The 10331-nt window shown below is 25.9% G+C and overlaps 1 non-coding gene across 1 annotated transcript; it reads left to right on the forward strand.

The window, feature by feature from the left end:
• The first annotated feature begins 8130 nt into the window (after positions 1–8130).
• On the forward strand, positions 8131–8237 carry LOC112691799. Its single transcript, XR_003149351.1, has one exon. It is a non-coding gene; the product is annotated as a U6 spliceosomal RNA (small nuclear RNA).
• Positions 8238–10331: the final 2094 nt, after the last annotated feature.

Here is a 10331-nt window from a genome sequence, read left to right on the forward strand (position 1 = left end):
ATACTTCATATAAGCTGTTTCGTTTAAATAAAACCCACCATAATCAATATTTGATAAAACATCATGCAGTATGTTGTTAATGTTTTGTAATTGTTTCCAACCCTTGTTTTTTGAAATAACACGATTTAATATATATGCAGGCGTGTACACAAGGGGGGGAGGGGGTTTAGGGGTTCAAACCCGTCCCGAAATTCAGGAAAATTATATTAAATATGTTTTTATATAGTAAAATTGGTATATAGGTTATATTATTATGAATATGTACAACCTAAAACCCCTTCCAAAATATTTTTTTGTGTACGCGCCTGTATATATGCATCTAATATTTACCCTATTTTTACATTTCTTATTAATTAAATTCATATTTTTATTATTGTTGTTATAGTACAATAAGTTTATTCAAATTCCATAGCTGGAATAATTGCAAAAAAGTCTAAAATAGGAAAAAAATTGTTTTATTTAAAATCTGATTGACATGAAATATATTTATGTATTAACATTATATTTTTATCTTTTGTGTAAAAAAAAAGCATTTGCTTTAAAATTTGAGTCTTAATTATGATGTAATTACAACAGATTTATGAATACATAGAATTTTGTGTTAACTTTTATCGTTCACTTCATACATAAATGATTTATCGCAGCCTTTAATATGTTGATGGATTTTAACTGGTATCTACATGATTAAAATAGTGTTTATTGGTTACACTTTAATGATTTATGTTGATATTAGTATAGACTAGGTTTTCAAAGTCTTGTATATTATGAAAAAAAAAAAACAATTGCAATTTTTTCATGAATAAGGAGATCATAAAAATACTATGAGAGCGAGTCATGTAATAGATGCTCTTTTTGCATAAAATTGTTATATTTCATACTTATTCAATCAATAATAATACTACTACTACTTTTAAAAGTTTTTAGAGGCCATATAGGCCCCTTACCGCAATACAACCCTGCTTTCGCCTATCTCTATCCTGTGTGACCGTTTCTCCACTTGTTTTCCAATTTCTGCTAAATTCTTGTCTATCCTCCTTCGTTTTGGCCAGCCAAGTGGTCTTTTCTCATGGTATTTCAATGTTAATACCTCTTTCGTTAGAATGTTTGACCATCATACGTGGTCAGCTCATGTGATTCTTCTACTCGTATATTTTAATACTACTATTACGTTTGGTTCTTTATAATAATAAAGAATAACAAATAATAATAATCAATAATCATAATCCTTGATTTTTAGTTATGACTAAGATAGATTACTAATAAATATTTAAATATTTAAAATAAATCTTATGATAAAACTACAAAATAAGATAAAATTAACATACAATAAATTAACAATAGTAAATGTAACTGTTGATTTTTTTAAATAAAATTTAAAAGTGAATTTGTATTAATTACGGTTTTTTATTTTTCACTAAGAAATAATTATTTTGTTTATGTGTTTTGTTTGAGTTTTATTTGGTTGTACAAGTATGTAAAACTCGCTTAGTATAATTAAAATATAATCTATGAAGTGCTTAATAAAAAAATTCCAATATATCTCATATGCTTAATCTAAATTCTTATGTACTCGTGTTTGATTTAGGCTATTATTTATTTAATTTGTAAGAAACTTTTTCAAAATATACACTATTCGTACGCAACAAAATAATCGGAAAAAATACAAATAGTAAAACCCGATCGCTCATTAGCTATGTGTGTTTATCATTAATCGAACGCTTATACACCGTTTCGAATATGAATTATAGAATTAGAATTTTAATGCTAAATACTAAATGTTAATAGTATCGTTCTCAAATTTTCACCGGATGTCACTCGTACACCATTATTTAAATAATTCGTAAGTTCTTATTTCTATAATCAATAAAAAAGTGGTTACAAAATAAAATAATATCTATCGTTCGTGCAAACAAAAAGTTAAATAGATTGTAATCTATTTAACTTTTTGTTAAATAACTAACTGTAGTTGTCCAAAAACAAAATATTAATGTTATCAATTATTCATCATACACGTTTTATTAAGTTTGATACTATTTTTTATGTACAGGTATCATTCATCATTGTTTCTGTTATATGATAAATATCAGGACTGTGAATTTAATGCAATTATAATCCTTAAAATATGATGCATTATGATGCATGATTAAGCTATCATATATTTTTTAGATTTAAAATGTATTGTAAAATAATTATAATAATATATAGCATTAGAATAAGTTATATATATTTAATAGGACAATATAGCGATAAAGGATCACAAATACACATACACACGCACACACTCACAAAACATGACATAAAAGGAGCCCAGTCATCGGGACTCTCCACACAGAGTAGCTTTTCATGTCATGAACGCGTACGAGTACATATTGCTCTTATGCGTATTTTTTGTATATTTCCATTATATGTGTTTAACTTAAATTAAATAAAGTGTGTAATAACAAACGAGTAAAAAGCGTCTTGTTATTTCAAAAATAAATCGATCACCTCATCCTATACTTCAGATACCAATCAAAATTTTCAAGGGGAAGTCGTCACGAGGATCGGAGAGGTAATATATTAATTTATAACATTAAATAATTGAATTCAGTGGCGGACGCAGGGAGAGTTTTTAGGGGTTCGACCCCCCCCTCGAAATTAATGGATGATTAATTTCAAACGTAGTTATCCTACCTTATGTACCTTAAAAAAATGAATTGTTCAAAATAAGATTAAAATGTGCTAGAAAAAAAATGTTTTATTAAGAAAAGTGAATTTGTAATAATTTCTAATTTTCGAAAAGTTCTAAAAGGTATTGGTACTTATAACTCAAATTTTTGAAATTCCATGATGGCAATACTTCGTAAAAATAATGCGTGTTTGTAAGTCACTTATTATCAGTAAGTAAAAATAAGTAAATATTCGTAATCGATATAATATTATTCACAATGGTACATTATGATTGACGGTTTCCCTAAATTTTGTCTTGTATGGTCATGTGATAACGATCGACAATAGTCAATCTATAGTCAATAGTCAATTATTCGAAATAACGGTAATCAGGCCGGTATTTAGAGGGGAACGGGTAGGCACATGTCCGGGGGCGTCAAAACTCAGGAGCTGCAAAATATTTTAGCAAAATTAATTTTAAAAATGATGTACCTAATGAAAAAAAAAAAATAAAACAATAAAAAAAAAGAAAATAGTATGTTTTATTATGTTATAATTTGTTTAATTTGTTAATGAAAAAAGTATTAAACGATTTTCATTTATAAGTTATATTTTAATATTAAAAAATCTCGATTATGGACGACATAATAAGTGTTATATTATTATTATTAATTTATTTATTTATTTTTTTTTGGGGGGGGGGGGAAAAAATATGTCCGCGGGGGCCCCAATTTTTTAAACGGGGGCCACGGGGAATTTTTTCATTTTTTTTCACCCCCCCCCCCCCCCCGAATTTTTTTCTGCGTCCGCCCCTGATTGAATTAGAGACTTAAAACCATATTTTTTTATCATTTAATTAATAAATAATACAGTAAGAAAATGTATACATTTTATATTTTATACATTTTATATATATTTTATTTTTATATAATCTCATACAAAAATTAAATAAATAAATACTTATAATGAACTAATTAATAAAACAAACATAACTTTAGCAAATTTCACAAAATAATAGTGATTAGGAGAATTAAATAGAAGAATCAATTTTTGTTTTGCTATCAAATTAAATAAACAAATTTAAGAAACTTCAATTAATTTTATAGTTAAATAAAAGAAATTTAAATAGTGTGGGAATTGTCGCATAACTTAAAAATAGAATAGGTATTAAAATATTTAAACGGTGAATCCTACTCAGACGATTTTGCAATAATAAATGAAAATTGTCAAAACTTAAATAATCAAACCAAAACAAATACAATGGATAATAAAATCCCTACTTCAAACCCAGTACATTTTCTGGTTCCTTATCTGAAAGCATAGAAGCATTTTTAAAAAAATATCAAAGAGCAGTCTTTATTAATGGTTGGAACGAACAAGAAAAATTACAATATATATATATATATATATCTGCATTTTTAAGGGGCCCAGCACTAACTTTTTACGAAAATATCGAAAATGAAAATTATAATAAATGAGAGGATTTAGGAAAAGAACTTCGAACTGAATTCGAAATCATTGCTCATAAAAATATGTTTTGATTGTTACTCGAGAAAAGAAAGCAATTAGATGATAAACTACATGGAAATACATTAATGAAATTTAATCGCTTTGTTGACGTATAGATTCAGAAATGGCCCAACAAGAAATAATTAGGTAAATAATGAAGAGTCTTAAGCCAAATATTGCTGGATATATTGGGATATTAGATAACTCATCTCTAAAATTGTTAAAAGACAACGTAAGAAAACATGAAATGATAGAATTTATGGTAACGGGTGAAATAAATCAATCTCTTTTCGAAATAAAAACTGACATAATCACGCATAAACTGAATCAAATCTCAAATGAATTTAATGAGAAAATAAATCTGCTTAATAAAAAAATAATTAATTTAAAAACGATATGGAAAACATTATAAAACCTCAAATTCAAAATAATAATTTTAATAAGTCCAATAATTTTAAAAATAATAGTAATTTTTTGGCCATCAACAAAATAAATAACAATATAAAAAAAAAAAAAATGTGAAATATGCTAAAACGATAAACAAACCATGGAATTTTGCTATTTTAAAAACAAAATGACAATAACAAAATGCAATATACAATTTGTTCTAGAAATAATCATTCTATAGAAAATTTTCTATTTAAAAATAACCCAATTAATTGTCAATTGTATGATATGATAGGACATTCAGCAACTTGCAAATTTTCAATATTATCATAGTTTATAATTATCAGTTGACAAATCATGAACCAATATTATTACTTTATTATTATCTGTATTATAAACGTTTTGTATGATTCTATATTTTGATGTGAAGTGTGTATTTTATTAAGTATTCTTGAATTTTTTGGATAATACTAATTATAATACGAATTATGAACACAAACCAAAGTAAAAAAATGAAAACTTTATAGGATTTTTTCTTACAAGAACCATCACAGGTGAATTGTGGTAAGTTATTATTTTAAAAATGTATAAGATAAAATAATATAAATGTAGTTATTTGTAATTGTATTATTCATTTTACAAAATAATCTTGTTTGAAATAAATTAAAATAGTTATCAATAAAATACTTTTTTTATAGTATTGCTAGTTTAAAGATTTGAACAAAATAGTGTTAATATTTTACTTAAAGTTTTTCCTGCCTCCCTACCAATAGGGTGTAGTACCGTTTATGCTTGGAACTTAAGCAAGAAATTCGTCGTGTCTTCAACGAACTTGATGGGCCAATGTTTGTTATGTTAACATAACATAACATAAACATAACATTTGTTATGTTTTTTTAAAAGAAATAAATTTAATTTATAACAGATTTAAATCCAGCGTTCTTTTTGAAATAGCCTATATATTAGTTTATAACATGGTTAAATAATTGACTTTGAGACGTATGACCATTCCCGATAACTTTCTTGGTTTTTCCATTCATTACAGCATATTAGTTTTATAAATAAAAATTAATTTAATTGATAAATAAAATGTTTTTAAAATTATTATAAAAATTTTGATCGAATTTGAATTTTATTTTGGAAATGATTGATACATTAGCAATTTTACTTGTCAGAAAAATTATTGAAACATTTTTTTATGTATTTATTTTGTTAAAAAAATTAAAAAATTATCATATATTTATTTGTGAGTAGGTACTTACTATATTTGTCTTTACAATTACATAGGACAACAAGTACTCGTTTTATATTGTCAAAAAAAAAAAATAAATATTGATTGTCAACAAATGTTTATGCCGAAAGTTTCTTTTCAACATTTAAAGATTTAATGGAGCATATTACATAAAATCTACCTCATCGAAGCTGAGGTAATTTGGGAAATACGTTCTAGACATTTCAGTTCCCTCATGTATTTTTGAAATAGAACACATTGAGTCAAATCTTATATTTTTTCATGAAATTAAGCTTCGTAAGCTTTATAAAATATAAATTTGTATATATACAAGTGTAAAAAATATGTGTTTAAAAATTGTAATTGATGGAATTTGATTAAAAATACCGGAAAATGAACTAAAAAGGAACATTTAAAAAAAAAATTAAAAACATCTAAAAATGCAAATTATAAGTATTGTAAATTAATTTTTTGTTACATAAATCAAATTGTGTACTTAAAAAGCTATGTTTCACAATAAACAAAAAAAAAAAAGCATTTCCTACAAAATCACAGTAATAGTTATGATTAGAGACCGGATTTATATGCACTTAAAATCTTAAAAATGAGATGTTATTATGCTGTATAATTTCATCAAAATAATCTTTTATGTACATAGAGTATTCTTTTTTTGGAAAAATATAATTTTTTATAAAAATGTGCTGAAAAATATGCTGAAAAAACAAATAAAAGTAACAGGTAATCTATCTTAATTCGTGGTATAAGGTTTATGGATATTAGTGAAGTTTTTCTTTTTATATCTCATCTCTAATCAAAAAATAATTGATTTTCTCATTAATGTTATGTTCTTATCAATATTACTTTGCACATTTTGTCTTGAAAAGGAAAGATACTAATGGAGAAAAATAAGTATTTTTTATAAACTATTACATTTTTTATAAAATGTTCAAAATAAACCTCAATATGGCAATACAGTGGTCGCCGCTCATTAAACTCACGGTTAATTGACTCATTCGCTTATTAGACTCAAAACGGCTGTTCCCAATTAGCATCTATACCAACACACAGCAAAAAATTCGTCTATTAGACTTACACACCGGTTAATGGGGTCATTTTAAATTAGATAAATAAATATAATATTGTACATACGTCCAATACGTACAAGTAATCTTGCTATAAATGTATATAAGTGATTATGAAGTTGACCGAGGAAGGTTAGGTTAGTTAAATCCAATCAACTTTGGATGGATTCTTATTGAAAATGTAACTCTGTATGTAATTCGTTACTTCATTACCTTATTTTATTACATTATTTTTAATCAAACAAAATATTTTCTATTTAATGCTTATACTTTATTTTATTACAGCATAAAACAATGCTGAAATCTCAATAAATATTTTTTAAGTAAATAAGTATTTTTATTTTTTTTGTGGGGGGAGGGTCATTCGTCTTATCGACTTATTCGGTTAATATATTCAAATGACCAGATCCCAAAGTGAGTCCAATAAGCGGTGACTACTGTATATTCTTAAAATATATTATTTTGCACAATATATTTTTCAACCTTGAAATATGTTTTTTTATGCTTTAAACATTTTCGTATATCAATTTATAGAACAAATTAATCGTTGAAAAAGCTTATCCAATAGAATTTGCATACTCTCAGTAAAAATGCGTAAAAACATAAAAATTCGGTCGCTAATTATAATACACCCCAATCGCCCCAAAAAATTTCTAACACTTTAAACATTGGATAAAAAAAGTAATTTACAAGAAAATTATCTTTTCGAGTCTTGCATACGAATTCGATGAGCAATTGGTTGATTCCTAGTAGAAATTATGTATTTCATATTTGTGTTATTGTAAACCATGAAATAATATCTATTATTTTGTTCTGTTAAAATGATCATCAGTCATTAAATTATGAACATCATTTTTACTAAACATATTTGCAAGATATTCTTACTATCGACATAATTAACACAATTAATATTTTTTATCTGTTGAATCTTTCTCGTGATTTGAGAGATTTAATTATCTTCAAAATGCCTTAAAATAATTCACTGCATACTAAGGTGTCTATACACTTACTGTTTACCGTTATACGTATCAATCAAAAATAGTCTATACACAAACCCCTTGATCAACTATCGTCGAGATTGTTCTAATACCTCGCTCTCTAACGCGGAAGACAAATTCTGTCTGCTGTCGTTGCATGAACTCCTCAAATCCATCTAGTGACGTGTTTTCGCAGCCAATCAGTTATTCTCCGAATGAATGTTTATGAGGCACTATCACGTGAACGTCGAACTAGTGTGCATAATATATATACAACTTACACACCAGTTTTTTCGTACTAGTTTCGGCAGTACATATACTAAAATTGGAACGATACAGAAAAGATTAGTATGGCCCCTGCCCAAGGATGATACGCTAAATCGTGAAGCGTTCCACATTTTTTTGTCAATTTTTTTTTTATTACTACTTGTTACATAGTCACGGAGAGTTCTTTTAGTTTAGTAAAAGCTTTTTGTAAGTGTTTGCTCGACTTTTACACATTTACTGGAAACATCGGAAACGAATAAAATTCGGTAATAATTAAAATGCTAAACATAGGCGTGTGCCTATAGGGGGTTGCTCAGAGGTGCTTAGCACCCCCAATTTCCTAAAATATTAATTTCAGTATTTCATCAATAATTTGTAAATTATTGTGGTTTTTGGGTTGGACATTTTTTTTCCACTATAAATAGACAATAATATATAATATATTGACGAATTCACGATTAAAACAGTATTGTATAATTGCACGTTTTACTGTTTCAGTTTTTATCTAACTATTAAACTATAAACAGCAATCATAATATTATAGAAAATCATATTATCTTATATTATCTACGGTTTACGGTTGGCTACAAAATTATGTTTTATTTATAACTTTGATTATTATTTGGTTTTTAGTAATATTTAACCAGTGGGCTACGTTGAATTGTATGCGGAATGATAAATATTATCAATCATACAAACGATATGATTTATTACTATTTACATTTTATATACTAGTTCATATTTTTGATATATTAGGTTATTTTGAAAATATCGACAGCTAGTTTATCAGCAGAAATGCTGGTCTTAAAAAATAGTGTATCAGCCAACTTTGAATTTAAAGATTTGAAAAATCAATGTAATAAAAGTTCGTTTCCAAATGTTTATAAACTAGTTCAAGTGGTAATGACAGTTCCAATTTCTTCTTCAATGGGTGAACGCTCCTTTTAAGCTATGCGTAAATTGAAAAATTGGTTCCGCACTAGTATGGGCAAAGAAAAATTTACCAAACTATCTACGCTTAGCATTGAGAGAGATTTTACCAATAAAATAGATGGGGAAATTATATTGGAAAAATTTGCATCATCAAACAGGAAATTAAATTTGTTTAATATATTAATAATAATTTCATATTATTATAACTTATAATATAATTACTTTTAAATATGCATTAATAAAAATTAAAAACTATGGCAACGCAGTTGATTGCAGTATTAGGGGGGTGAGGGGGGCAAAGTTTCCACGGACCTGTGTACTATAAATTATTCCAGCACCCTCTGAATTCACACACAATGTGTGCCTATAATGCTAAAGCACGGTATTTAACATTTTTTTTACATATTTCTAAGTAATTTGGTAATCAATTTCATCGCATAAAAGAGTACGTTAATTTTTTATTTGATTTGATAGGTAATCAATATAATAATTTTTACCATTTTTTTTATATTGACGTCTAGTTTATAATCTAAATTTATAGTTTTAAAAATATATTTATACTACGTATTTAAATATGTCATACGATGAATGAATAAATACTATTTTTTAATATTGACAGTTGCATATCATTATCAAAAATTAGCCGATTTGCGATGTTTATCGTACAAAACTAAAAATTTCAGATTTTTGTCCAGACATAAATTATATTACAAATTTAATAATACAAATCATATAAACTATAATTATTAAATATAATTTATATTTTTGATCTAACACTGAAGATTTATCTTTTATTTTATTTGAAGTACATTCGTCTTAGTATAGAAAATGTTAAAAATATATAACAAATCCATCAAATAATCAGTTCCGTCAATTTGATAGTTTTTCATTTGTATATGTTTCTTTGAGAATTTTAATGTAGGTTGAGGATTAATTAGAAGTTTTGACGTACGTGCAATACTCGATGTAATTTGTAATTTAAGTGTAATTTAAAATGATTAAAGTGGTATCGAAACTAAACCATATTTTTATTGCTCCATTATGACCTATTGTTTGATAGAGTAAAGGATTCCTTTATTATTTACTACGAATTAATTTACCATATTAATTACGTGTTTCACAAGTGATTGACATTAAAGTGATTCTGAGTATTAGAAACTATAATATTGATAAATGTGTAGTGATAAATTAAAATATATTACTATTTACACTATGATAATTTGTTATCATCGTCGTTTCAATTAAATATAAAAACTTCCAACAACTTTTAATATTATTTCATGTAATTGGTGTGTG

This window comes from Sipha flava, unplaced genomic scaffold (genome assembly GCF_003268045.1).
Source record: "Sipha flava isolate LNK unplaced genomic scaffold, YSA_version1 66_pilon_pilon, whole genome shotgun sequence".
In the NCBI taxonomy this organism is placed as follows: Eukaryota; Metazoa; Arthropoda; class Insecta; order Hemiptera; family Aphididae; genus Sipha; species Sipha flava.